The sequence below is a fragment of the Sus scrofa genome, chromosome 5 (genome assembly GCF_054392235.1).
Source record: "Sus scrofa isolate SSC_HxYL_T2T_F1_AM1 chromosome 5, Sscrofa_HxYL_maternal_Yorkshire_Landrace_v2.0, whole genome shotgun sequence".
Lineage (NCBI taxonomy): Eukaryota > Metazoa > Chordata > Mammalia > Artiodactyla > Suidae > Sus > Sus scrofa.
The window spans coordinates 72,456,784-72,470,992 of record NC_139387.1 but is presented as its reverse complement, the minus strand read 5'-3'; the positions used below and the strand labels follow the sequence as shown (position 1 = coordinate 72,470,992).

The 14,209-nt window shown below is 49.5% G+C and overlaps 1 non-coding gene across 1 annotated transcript; it reads right to left on the bottom strand.

Annotated features, from left to right (window-relative positions):
• Positions 1-5,569: 5,569 nt before the first annotated feature.
• Positions 5,570-5,639, bottom strand: MIR9813 (microRNA mir-9813). The gene has a single exon (NR_128498.1). It is a non-coding gene; the product is annotated as a microRNA mir-9813 (primary transcript).
• Between the last annotated feature and the right edge of the window lie 8,570 nt (positions 5,640-14,209).

Below are 14,209 nucleotides of genomic sequence, written 5' to 3'. Positions count from 1 at the left end.
GCAGATAGAGAACTTATATAAAAGCACCCATCCCTATTCCTGACAGGTGGAAATTCTATTTATCTTTTATTTTTTTTTTCAACTTTTTCATTTGTTCTTCCACCCATCTACCCATCCATCCATCCATCCATCTGTCCATGCAAGGCTAGGGGTCCAATCAGAGCTGGTAGGTGCTGGCCTGTGTCACAGCCACAACCACATAGGATCTGAGCCGCATCTGCAACCTACACCACAGCTCACAGCAATGCTGGATCCTTAACCCACTGAGCAAGGCCAGGGATCAAACCTGCGTCCTCATGGATGCTAGTGAGATTTGCTAACCACTGAGCCACAATGGGAACCCCGACACGTGATGTGTTTAGATGAGCTTGGATGTCTTTGATACGGAGGCTACCATCCTCCATCCCCATAAATAGCTTGGTCCTCACCTGGAGCTGTAAAGTCCTGTGGGACAGAGTGGAGATGAACAGGCCTGGCCGTTTAGCAGGGAAGCTGTTGGTGACTGTGGGAGGAAAAGCTGAAAGGCCATCCAAATTAAATAAGGGCCATGCTGCAAAAAAAGGCCTTCTGTGTCCCTTTCACATAAGGAAAACAACCCATTGCTGGTTCCATTCTTAGCTGGATATTTGTAATTGAGGCCATGCTTGTTTGCACAACCAATTCTATGGGTATGAGTCAATTTTTTTTTCTTTTCAGCACCATGCTATTCAGTTGCCAAGAAATACATCAATTGCTTAATGTTTTCTCTGATTCATCCTGCCCGTACTTTCTCAACCTGATCCATGTCTTTGTTCTTGGTTCAACCCATCATGTGACTGGATCATGCCTGAAATTCAGCTCTGAACGTCACCACCCCCCATCTCCAGGGCAGGTGGATGCACACCTGGGTATACCTTTGAAGGCCCGAATATTTTTTATTTTTATTTTTTTTTGTCTTTTTAGGGCCACACCCGCGGCATATGGAGGTTCCCAGGCTAGGGGTCTAATTGGAGCTGCAGCCACCGGCCTACACCACAGCCATAGCAACGCAGGATCCAAGCCACATCTGCAATCTGCACCACAGCTCGTGGCAACACCGGATTCTTAACCCACAGAGTGAGGCCAAGGATCGAACCTGCAACCTCATGGTTCCTAGTTGGCTTTGTTTCTGCTGAGCCACGATGGGAACTCCAGGCCTGAATCTTCAGAAAAACAGAAAACAGCTCACAGTAGGTATAGGCACCCTCTAACCCTGTGAAATCCCCTTGTGACCACCCACACAGCTGGCCTGACTTGGGGATCTGAACTTGAATTCTTGAAGAACTATGCATTTCTGGCTAACAGTTTTCTGAAAGTTAACCAGCATGCCTTTTTTTTTTTTTTTTAAGTTGTCCATGCTACTGAAAATATTTCTCTAAGGCACAAACCCCTTTTTTCACCTCAGTAAGAATCACAAATAGGAGTTCCTGTTGTGGCTCAGTGGTAACGAATCTGACTAGTATTCATGAGGATGTAGGTTCGATCCCTGGCCTTGCTCAGTGGCTTAAGGATCTGGTGTTGCTGTGAGCTGTGGTGCAGGTCCCAGACACAGCTCAGATCTGGCATTGCTGTGGCTGGGGTATAGGCTGGGAGCTGCAGTTCTGATTCAACCCCTAGCCTGGGAACTTCCATATGCTGCAGGTGCGGCCCTAAAAACCAAAAAAAAAAAAAAAAAAAAAAAAAAAGAATCACAAATAATTAAACCTACCTTTGAATGACCAAGGCTCATTATAGTTGAGGACAGAGGCCCATTAAAGCATAAAGGAACTGGATTTTGGAAGGGGATTTTGGAAGGGGATTTGGCATTGGATTTAGGCTTTGAATGCCACATACAGGCCGTAAAGTTTTAGATAAGCTGACAGTTTTTATTAACTTCGGTTTTCTTTACTGGTCTGCAGAAATAGAGATGGCAATACGGATATCATAGGTCTATTATAGGCATCAGAAATCAGGTAAATTGCCTGGACGTAGAATCCTGCATGCGTTAGGAACTGTTATTTGGACTTTTCTTTTCTTTCACTTTTTTTTTTTTTACAAGTATCATTAGCTTGTATATGAGTATAATTATGTATTTGCTTTATCCTATAATTTTAAATAACAATACATATTATACCACAATTAGAATTGCTAAACTACTAATCATCTCTTTGTACTTCACTGGGTCTTTATTTATTTATTTATTTATTTATTTTTGTCTTTTTGCCATTTCTTGGGCCGCTCCCGAGGTATATAGAGGTTCCCAGGCTAGGGGTCTGATCGGAGCTGTAGCCGCTGGCCTACACCACAGCCACAGCCACGTGGGATCCAAGCCACGTCTGCAACCTACACCACAGCTCATGGCAACGCCAGATCCTTAACCCACTGAGCAAGGGCAGGGATCAAACCCACAACCTCATGGTTCCTAGTCAGATTCATTAACCACTAGCCACGACGGGAACTCCCACTGGGTCTTTAGAAGGCATCTGTTTTGGCTTTTCTTATTCCAGAGAGCACAGTGGGTACAGATAGTGATGAAAGGTACAGGAAGCTGAAACTGAGTCCAATGTGGACCAGTCATCAGCTACGCTGGGATCTCAGGCCGAAAGTGATGAGCTCATTGTTTATAAAACTGGAGTCTAGTGGAAAAGATCCACATCTTATGGGTCCGTTAGGTTCCTAAGCTGCTGGTGTGAGTGGGGTCAGCAGGTCTGTGGAGCCCGCACCCATGAGGCTCTGCCGGATCCAGGGAAAAGGCAAGCGCAGAATTGGGGACCTCAGCTCCAACCACACAGGGAAGTGAGGGGAGCAGAATGGGACCTCCTGCACCAGATCCTGCCACTGCCACCTTGGCCCTGAGCCACGCGGGTCCCAGTCTTCACTCAGTGTGACGGGGGTTGCTTATCTATGGCAAAAGTCCCTGTTGTTGAGCAGGGAGCATCTTGAAGAAGCAAATAAACTGGAGTTCCCATAGTGGCTCAGCAGACACGAATCCGACTAGTTACCATGAGGTGGCAGGTTCGATCCCTGGCCTCGCCCAGTGGGTTAAGGATCTGGTGTTGCTATGAGCTATGGTGTAGTTTGAAGACACAGTTCGGATCCCGAGTTGCTGTGGCCATGGCATAGGCTAGCTGCTACAGCTCTGATTCGACCCCTAGCCTGGAAACTTCCATGTGCCGTGGGTGTGGTCCTAAAAAGCAAAAAAAAAAAAGAAGAAGAAGAAGCAAGCAAGCAAGCAAACAAAAATGCTCCTTGGGCATCTTGGGTTTCCTACCAGCTTTTCAGGCCAAGAATGTTTTGATGAGTTATCAGCAGATTGTAAACACATGCATGGACTGCAGTTTGTGGCCTTAGAGACATCTGGATGCATATTAAGGAGGAAGGTGTTGACAGGATGTGTCCTTAGGAAGCTACCTTCTTAGCCTGGGTGGTTCCAAATGCATGAGGGGAAGCTCCTGGGATGGTGGCAAGAGGGAGAGTGGCTCCCAAGAGTCATAGCCAACTGCATTTCTAAGAACAGAACTGTATTCAGTCAGCTCTGTATTTGCCAACCCCCAACGTGCAGCCAAAACCTCAAAGAATCCACTTGATGGAGAAGATCTGAGACCCTTTACATGCCTTTCGTCTCTTTCTCCTGTTCCAAACATCGCGAAAGCATCCTGACATCTTCAGCTAATAACGTGTACAGGAAACAAAACTTGGAAGATGGGGCACTGCGAGCACCCCCAGACCGGTCCCAGGCTCCTGAGCCTGTTCTGTTTCCCAAGGCTGGGTTTTCAATTATCAAACGATCGCAAATTAGTAAATAACCAGCAGTAAGTGATAGGACTGCATTGTGATGTCTCCTGTGTTTGTAGAAATGCTGAATGGCCCTCTTCGTAATAGATTCTCCATATAATTAAATGCCTGCTACATGCCAACTGTTGTGCTGGGCACAATGGAAACTGCCCAGAAGCACAGTGTCCCAGCTCTACCAAGGGTGCACAGAGCAGGGCTACAGGGGGCACCATGGAAAGGCCACTGGCTACCCCAGGCAGTAAGTGCCAGGCATCAGGTGATGGGCAAGCTGGTAGGTCCAGGGGCGGAGGGACCAGGAAACAGGTTAGTGGCAAGTGTGTTTATTCCTCATGGGTTTCATGCGTCAATTTCAGTGGGAGAATTTCTCGGTTGGATAAGCTATATATTCCAGACAGAAACAGGTTTTCAACCTCAAGGAGAGGTTTTCAAGGTCATCAGGAGAGATGTGGGGAGGACAGAGCATTCCCTCTCTGGCACTTTGATTCCAGGGACCTGTACTTGTAAAGGGAAGGACCATGACGCCTTTGTCCCAAGTCGTCACATTTGTGACAATAGCGACCAGAACAGGGAGTGTGCACCTCATACTCACATATGCAGTCGGAGCTTGGACCCCTGCCACCTTCCTCCCACCTCTCAGGACCCTCCAAGCTGCCCAGTCTCCCGGGCCTGTGGCATCTGACACAAGAGGGCCTTCCTGCACCTGACCAGTCCAGATACGCTGAGCCCCGAAGTGACCTCTGAGTTTCCTGTCATGATCCTGCTCTATTTTTCTCTGGGGTTGAGTCCACCGACCTCAAAGACCTCAAAGGGGTGCCCCGAGGCTGCCTTGCAGCCCCTACCCCACACCCATTCTTTCCTCCCTTGGTCTCCCACAGCCTTCATCAAAGCCCAATTTGAAAAAGATAAAAATGATTTCTTCCCCGAAACTTCCCCAAATGTTTGAAGCACCATGGTTGAAAGGAATGAACTCTGACTGGGGATAAGATAAGCACCCATTCAAAGTAGGACTTGGCCACTTGCTTGCTGTGTGGCTTTGGGCAGATAAATCAACTTCTCTGAGCTGCAGTTGCTTCTTCTGTAAAATAGAGCTGCTCTGAGCATTATAAGGTGACAGGGGCAAGGTGTCCAGCAGGCGGCCTTTACTTTTAATGCATCCCCCCCTTCATTTCTTCTCACATGCAGGCTTGCACTGGCATGAGATTCATTCAGTTCACAGGCGGCCACTACGGATGTGTTTTATGAGCTAAGACTATTTTGTTTAAATTTCCCAAACGTTGTTGTGACCTAGATGCTATGTTCAATAATCTAGATAGGATTATTGAAGCCAGAGGTCAGGAATGTGAAGCCAGGGAGTTCCCTGGTGGCCTAGCAGGTTAAGAATCTGGCCTTGTCACTGCTGTGACTTGGCTTCGATTCCTGGCCCAGGAACTTCTGCATGCATGGGCACAGGCCAAAAAAAAAAAAAAAAAGAAAAGGAAAAAAAAGGAATATGAAGCCAGGTCCTGTGAGGCCCGCCAGGTCTCTTTCCCATCAGCTCTCACATCTCCTTTCTGATTATTTGCTTATCTCGTTATGACTGGTTGTGTGTAAAGTGTACTCAGCACCCGCGGGGGTCTTGGGACGGACACAAAAGAAGCCCAAGGCTCTGTGCTCAAGAGCCTGCCGTTTGCTGGATGAGAAGAGGAATTACTGAGAGAGCAGAGACAGAGGGCGAGTCCTTGCAGAGGGCGGGGCTGGGCTTTTCTGTTCCTATTGGCCCCACTCTCCTCCCTCGGCACCGCCCAGGCTCCCCCAGGTCAGGAGAGAGGTTTAGCGGAGCACATCCTCCGACCTTCCGGGAGGGGGCACCCTTCTCCCTGGTGGCAAATGGACCTGAGCAGCTGAGCTAGCGAGCTAGGATGCACAGAGAAAGGGGTGGCCCGCACCCCAGCTTGCGAGTCCCAAAGCCCTGCCCTGGCCTCAGGGCCCCAGCCCCTGGAGCTTGCTTCCAAATGGCTGTCGCCTTTTCTGGAGCAGCGGGATTCAGCCAGGGACGGTTTCCCCTCCTGTGGCCTGACCCCCGTCTAAACGAAGAACATCAACAAACTGACTTTGTGTTCCTTCCTTGTATGTGTGTGTGTGTGTGTGTGTGTGTGTTTAATTTTTGAAGCAATCTTGTAAGTAGGTTCTTTTTTTTTTGCACATTTATATTTTATTTTTTAATGATTTTAATTTTTCCATTACATCTGATTTATAGTGTTCTGTCGATTTTCTACTGTACAGCAAGGTGACCCAGTCACACATACACATATACATTCTTTTTCTCACATTATCCTCTATCATGCTCCATCCCAAGTGAGTATAGTTCCCAGTGCTACACAGCAGCATCTCATTGCTTATCCATTCCAAAGGCAACAGTCTGCATCTATTAACCCCAAATTCCCAATCCATCCACTCCCCCCCCCTCCTCCTTAGCAACCAAAGTCTGTTCTCCAAGTCCATGATTTTCTTTTCTATGGAAAAGATCATCTGTGCTGTATATTAGATTCCAGATATAAGTGATATCATATCGTATTTGTCTTTCTCTTTCCTACTTACTTCTCTCAGTATGAGAGTCTAGTTCCATCCATGTTCCTGCAAATGGCATTATTTTGTTCTTTTTTATGGTAGAGTAGTAGTATTCCATTGTGTATATATACCACAGCTTCTTCACCTGTCATCTGTGGATGGACATTTAGGTTGTTTCCATGTCTTGGCTATTGTGAATAGTGCTGCAATGAACATACAGGTGCATGTATCTATTTCAAGGAAAGTTCTGTCTGGATATACACCCAAGAATGGTAGCTCTATATTTAGTCTTCTGAGGTACTCCATACTGTTTTCCATAGTGATTGTACCAATTTACTTTCCCACCAACAGTGCAGGAGGGTTCCTTTTGCTCCATACCCTCTCCAGCATTTGTTATTCGTGGACTTACTAATGATGGCCTTTCTGACTGGTGTGAGGTGGTACCTCAGAGTTTTGATTTGCATTTCTCTAATAATCAGTGATGAGCATTTTTTCATGTGCTTGTTGGCCCTCTGTGTATCTTTTTTGGAGAAATGTCTATTCAGGTCTTTTGCCCATTTTTCCATTGGGTTGTTGGCTTTTTTGCTGTTGAATTGTATCAGTTGTTTGTATATTTTAGAAATTAAGCCCTTGTCAGTTGCATCTGGGCTCTCCTTTCTGAATGGTAAACAGAGACACAGCGAGTATTAACATGCGTATCCCCCAGCAAAGTGTAATCGGGGGCTGGGATGGAGTTGTGGCTCCAGAGCCGACAGAGGCTTTGGAACCTGAATGTCCTTGGGAACCATCAGGGCCTGTTTGGAGCAAACCCTTCATGCTCTCAGGAGGAGTCAGGGTGGGAGGCCTGGGTGACCTCGCTTACCAGGGTCATCTGACACCGGTGGCCGGAGACACACTCGAGAGCCTTTCCTTGGACCCGAGAGGCTGCTGCCTCCTCTGTCCTTTCCCCTCTCTGGACACAGAGCATCTTTCTCAGATGTTCTGCCCTTCCGTCCCACTCAGGCTCCTGGCCCAGCATGGTCCAGTGGCAGGGTTGGGTGGCACCCTCTGCAGCCCCTGGTCTGGCCGTCGGTCACCGCTGTTGCCAGCCCATGGATGGGGCGGCACATCTCTTCATCCTCGGCCTCTCCCGTGCATCTCTGAAGCCCCTGGTGTCATGAATTTGGAGGAAGGAGTGAATTTGGAAAATTCACGGAATTATTAATATAGCCAAGAAGAGCCTCCTTGCAGGGCTTCTGGAAGCCAGGCTGCAGCCATGCCATCTGGGCCAGGCACTCTGGGCTTGTCCCCCTCTTTGCTCCCTCCCCAGTGGCTCTGGGTGTTCAGGGCAACCCTGAGCAGGAGGGTCCCGCTCCGGGGGACAGCTGTGCTCTGCAGGGCCTGACTCAGCCTCAGCCGCCCGCATCCCCCGCCGCCTCCAGGTTCCTCCTCCGGCGCTGGTCTCCCCGGCAGGTCTGTTCTCTTGGCTCCCAAGCTCTGTTGCTCGGTCTCCCCATCTCCTGTCTGATCTCACCCCACCGAGAGCCCGGCATCCAGCCTCCAGAACAGAGCTGGGAGGCTGTGACTAATGCTCCCGAAGGTGAGTCATCCGCTAAATATAAAACGCCGCACGCTCCCTGCATGCGAGAGACGGCGGCAGGCCCTCGGCCTTCCCACCCAATGCATCCTTCCCTGGGGCCGCCGACACCCCTGAAGTTTATGGTCAACAGCAAACACGCACAGCTCAGGGCGTGGCAGGGACCGTCTCGGCGTCCTTGGCCTCCCCCACGCATCTCCGAAGCCCGTGGTTTCCTGCTCTGGGTGGAAGGAGTGAGTTTGGAAAACGGGGGCCTGGCCCTCACGGGATTATGAAGGAGTGCGATTTACCCTAAGACTCGACCTCCCCTCTCTCTGCCCCACTCTCATTCGGGAGACCCTGTCCTCCTGCAAAGGGAAAGATGAGCCTTGTCCGTGCAACTGCGTCTGGCAGGAACCAGGCGACGCTGAGCCACGCGTGACCAATGAACTGCTGGAGGGGTCAGGCTCGGGCCCTGCAGGGGGGCAGGGGGACAGCTGCCCCCCTCGGGTCACATACAACTCTCTGCTTGGCCTGACTGCCCTGGGTCCTTGTCACCCTTGGAACATGGGTCCTTGCCGAGCACGTGTCACCAATCACATGGATGTTTAACACTTGGCACTTACTTTGCCAAGATTTTGGTTAATTTTCTGAACCCTGCGGGATGGGCCTACCATGAGTCTCAAGGTACAGATGAGAACAGCAAAGTCGAGAAAGAGCAAAACCACTGTCCAAAAGCATAATGCCGACTGCACTAGAACCATGGTTGAAACCAGTACTTTATTTTTATTTTATTATTACTTTTTAAATTTTTTATTTAATTATTATTTTTTCTTTTTCTGGGAGGAGGTTCCCAGGCTAGGGGTCCAATCAGAGCTGTAGCTGCCAGCCTATGCCACAGCCACAGCAACACTGGATCCGAGCCTCTTCTGAGATCTACACCACAGCTTACGGCAACAGCAGATCCTTAATCCACTGAACGGGGCCAGGGATCGAACCATTGTCCTCATGGGTTCTAGTTGGGTTCGGTAACCACTGAGCCACGATGGGAACTTCTATTATTACTTTTTTAATGTCTGCACCTGTGGCATACGGAAGGTCCTGGGCCAGGGATCGAATCTGAGCCACTGTGGCAACACTGAATCCTTAACCCACTGCACCAGGCCGGTGTTCAAACCCACACCACCTTAGAGACAATGCCAGATCCTTAACCTGCTGCCCCACAGCGGGAACATAAACCAGTAAATGTTAAACTTTCTTTGATGCCAACCCGTACGAAAAAAAAAAAAAATTTTACCTCATATGCAGTGAATACACACACGCACACATGTGTGTATAAAAAGACATATACACACATGAAACAAATATTTGGGGAAATTAAACTTTATTGACTTCTAATTCTATTCTATTTGATTTCTTTCTGTTCTGATTTTATTTTAAAAATTAAGCATCCCACTAAATTGCTTTCATGGCTCTCTAGAGGTCTTTACCAACAGTTTGAAAAACACAGGGTTACAGCATCCTTAAAGTATAATCATTCTTCCACTGGACAGTGTCTGGAAAGCCGAGCTCGCATCCTAGAACAAGAAAAAACTTTGTGGCTTTAGGCCAGCATCTCAAGTCCTGGGTCTCCTCTTCCTAAAGCCCATGGTGTCACTGAGTTTTACTGAATGACCTGGAGACCCAGCTCATGTCTTTCTTTACTCACTGCAAGCGCTTTGCTCCTGACTCTCTCTGTAGGAAGTGCAGCAGGTGCCACCCCCTGCCGTCTGTGTCGTGTGTGTTAACTGTGCACAGGTGCGTCGTAGGGAGAAAGCTGGCAAGTGGTTGGGCAGGTCCTTGCTGTCACTGACCCCTGTGCTCGGTCGTGGCAGCAGGGCCTGAAGGGGCATCCTAGTGCCCCATCCAGGGGAGGACACAGACCCACTGAACGACCAGAGTCTCTAAGGGTGAGGAGGATGGGCTGAGCCCTGTGTGGCCGGATTGCTGGCCCTGTGGCTGCAGCTGCGCCTTCATGCAGCCCCCTTCCACCTGCTCCCACCGGTCCCCCTCCTCTCCCGCCTCGCCTCTCTTGGGGGCAGAGTCCTCCTGTTCCCCTTAAAGAGGTCAGAGGAGGAAGGTCCCCACCCCACTAGATACCAGGCACTTCCCCATCCTGAACACACCTTTGCTCCCAGCAGTGGACTCCGTTCACTGTTAGCTCGGGAGGGAGGTGCAGCCCCAGGAGGCGGGGTATCTGAGTAATCAGGGAGCCTGGTGCTGTGTCCCGATGGCAGGAGTGAGGAGAACTTTTGGGGCATTTGGGTGCCTGGGAAAAAGTAACGTCCACCTGCAAAGTGTTCCTTGCAGTAGGAGTAGGAGGCATGATTATGTCAGAGCATACGCGGCCAGCAGAGAGATGGGGCTGTGACTCGGGAGGGAGGGGCCCGTCGCCCCAATGTTTCATCCAGTCTGGCCCAGGGTGAGTGTCTGGCAGAAGGGGCCAGGCAGGGATGTGCAGCCCTATTGCCCCCTGTGTCCTGGGGACCCAGCTGCCAGCCCTAGGGGCAGCGGCAGAGGAGTGAGACCATGGGTCCAGATGCCCAGCCATCCTCTCTTCCAAGGAACCTGGGCTTTGAGGGCTTGAGACCCTGGTCTGGCAGAGCCTCACTGGGACTTAGAGGTGGTCTCAGAGCTACCAAAACTCACATCCCACCGATGCTGCTCCCCCCAGGATGCTGCTCCCCCTGGGATGCTGCTCCCCCCAGGATGCTACTCCCCAAGGCACTCAGCATGGTCCCCTAAGGAGCACGGTTCCCTGCTGTTGCCTTGAATCCAAATAAATGAGTGGCTGAGAAGGACAGGAAAAAAGGAAAAGGCCTGGAATCTGCCTTAGAAACGTACAAATCCTCACAAATGCCTTTGAAAGGAGGGGGTTTGCATGCTGTCTCAGGCCTGCAGCCTTCTTTCCTTTCCATGTCTGGCCTGAGCGGAACGGGTTCATTTGCCTCTCGGAGAGCAGGGTGGAGGGCAGTGGAGGTCACCGCCACCAGCTCTACAGAGGAGGAAATGCCACCGGAAGTACCTGTGTGGTGCCCGGGGAATCAGGAGATGGATCCGAGTCGCGGCCCCACTTCTCTGACTCAAGTAACAGAATGCAGCAGCCAGAGTTCGCACCTTCATCAAAGCCCTGGTCTACTCATGTTTGGCCATCTCGAGGGGGAATCAGTAGGAACAATAGGAACTCTGAAGCCAGGCCACTCCTGGGTTTGAGTCCCTACTCAGTCACATCCCAGGCATGCAATTTATTTATTTTATTTATTTATTTATTTATTTTTTTGTCTTTCTGTCATTTCTTTGGGCCGCTCCCACGGCATATGGAGGTTCCCAGGCTAGGGGTCTAATCGGAGCTGTAGCCACTGGCCTACGCCAGAGCCACAGCAACGCAGGATCCGAGCCGCATCTGCAACCTACACCACAGCTCACAGCAACGCCGGATCCTTAACCCACTGAGCAAGGGCAGGGACCAAACCCGCAACCTCATGGTTCCTAGTCGGATTCGTTAACCACTGCGCCACGACGGGAACTCCCCAGGTATGCAGTTTAGGGTCTTGGGCAAGCTAACCACTCTGACCCTCAGTCTCTTCATCGGCAAACTTGGAATAATTCCCACCTCCTGAAGGACCTTGAAGATCATCTGAGATGAGGCATATTTCCAAGCCCCCAGGACAGCCTGGCCATGACTGACCTTTATCCCAAACATAGCCTTGGGCAACCCCCCACCCCCAGATCCCCTTCCCCCCCAACTCCTCAGATCTGCTTCTTCCTGTCAGCAGTTTCCTGGCCTCTTCACTTCAGGGAGAGGGTGCGGGAAGGCGCACCCCCAAGCTTGTCTCCCCAGAAGGTGGCCTGGTTCAGAACACAGAGAGGCTGGGAGCCCTTAATCTGGGGATCCCCACAGCAGAGGCAGCAGAGGACCTGAGCTCCTGTTTCACCCTTCACAACCAGAGAGAGGCCACAGGCCTTTCTCCACCTGGCACCTCTGAGTTAGAAGGGATCTTGGCAGAGCCCTGATCTGGTCTGTTCCCGCCTGGTTGCCTGAGGTGCCTTTGGCGAGGGAGCCGAGCCGACCCCTTTGGCGGAATCCATGGGATGCACCTGCCCTCTAGTGGTGAGAGAGGGAAAGACATGGACAGCCTGGGCTCAGCCTGCTTGTCTGCGGCCAGACCTCAGTTACTGCGGGTGACCGTGTGCGGTCACCTGGACACTCGGCAGCCCCACCGCAGCCCAAACTAACTGACACATGGAGGTCATTCCCTGGATACACTCCAGGCCCCAGATGTGCGGTTTCATTCATCTATTCATTTGTTGATTCAGCAAGTATCCACCGAGTGTCTGCAACGTGTGTGTGATGGGGTGGGTTCTAGGCAGCAGGGTCTCAACAGCGATCAACTGGCAAGTCCACCCACTCACAGGGTTTCCATTCTAATGAGTGTGGTGTTTGTCGGGCATGGGTGGGGGTCTTCTCAACCTCCTCTGTCTTAGAATCAAGACATCCGAGGACACCAGCCAGGTGGGGGTGTTCACCAAAGCATCCTCTTCCTGGTGTCTCAGTACGTACCTGGACCTCTTTTATGGTGGCTTTTAATAATGTGCAATTCAGAAGTTTTAGAATATTCAGAGCTATGTGATCATCGCCACTATCTCATTCTAGAGCATTTCATCACCCCCGAAAGAAACCCCACACCCAATAGGAGTTAATCTGTCTCTCAGCCCTTGGAAACCACTAGTCTTCTTTCCAGATCTGCCTATTCTGGGCATTTCATATAAGTGGAATTATTTTTGGCCTTTTACATATCATAATGTCTTCAGGGTTCGTCTATGCTGTAGACTCAATTAGAATATCATTTTTTAAATTAAATTAATTTTTTTTTTTTTTTTTTTTTTGCTTTTTAGGGCTGCACTCATGGCATATAGAGGTTCCTGGGCTTGGTGTTGAATTGGAGCTACAGCTGCTGGCCTAGCAACGCAGGATTTGAGCTGCATCTGCAACCTACACCACAGCTCACGGCAATGCCAGGTCCTTAACCCAATGAGCAAGGCTGGGGATCGAACCCACAACCTCATGGTTCCTAGTTGGATTCGTTTCCACTGAGCCACAATGGGAACTCTTAGAATATCATTTTTTAAATTGAGATATACCTGATGTACCGTATTTTATGTTTCAGGTATACAACATAGTGAGTCACAGTTTTAAAGTTTATATTCCATTTTGTAGTTATTATAAAATATTGGCTATATTCCCTGTGCTGAACAATATGTCCTTACGGCTCATTTTATCCATGGTAGTCTGTCTCCTAATCCCCTCCCCTAATCTTGCCCCCCCTTCCCTCTCCCCACTGCTAACCACTAGTTTGCTCTCTATATCTGAGTCAGTTTTGTTTGTATGTTCACGGATTTGTTTTAACTTTTAGATTCCATGTGTAAGTGATTGCATACAGTATTTATCTTCCTCTGCCTGACTTACTTCACTAAACAAACCACCCTCTACATCTACCCATGTTGCTGCAAATGGCAAGTTTTCATCTTTTTGTGGCGGAATACTTTATGTCGAGTGTGTCTGTGCACCCAGATCTTATCCAAGCATCTGTGGATGGACACTTAGGGCGTGTCCATATCCTGGCATTGTAAATACTGTGGCTGTGAACTTCAGGATACACGTGTCTTTTCAAATTAGTGTGTTCGTTTTCTTCAGATAGATACGCAGGAGTGGAACTGCGGCATCCTACGGCAGTTCTGTTTTGAGTTTTTTGAGGAAGTGCTTCATTCCTTTTCACCCATTGTGGAAGATGGACCACCTTTCATTTATCTATTCACCCGCAGACGCACCCAGGGAGGATTTTAGTATCAGCCTGAGCTGAACTTGAAAAGAATAGACAAGGAATAACATTCTCTATCTCCCGATCCGGTCACTATTTGGTACCTGGGCCAGAAGAGTAGGCACCGCTCTGAGCCTCCTAATTCGTGCTGAACTTGGTCAGCCTGGGCCCTTGCTCAGTGATGCTCAGATTTGTCATGTAATTGTCACAGCCCATGCCTTTGTCATAATTTTCTTCATAGTCATAAAATGCTAGAAGAAAGCTCGTGACGGTTATAAGGAGGGATGTTCATTTTAGGTAGTGAGGCATAGTTCTGTGTGGGGCTGTTATTGGGGGAATGTTGTTAGAGGTGAAGAATCTGGGTAGAATGCTTCTGATTAGGAGACATTTGATGGAATTAATTAAAAATGTGACAGGAGTTCCCGTCGTCATGGTACAGTGGTTAACCTATCCGACC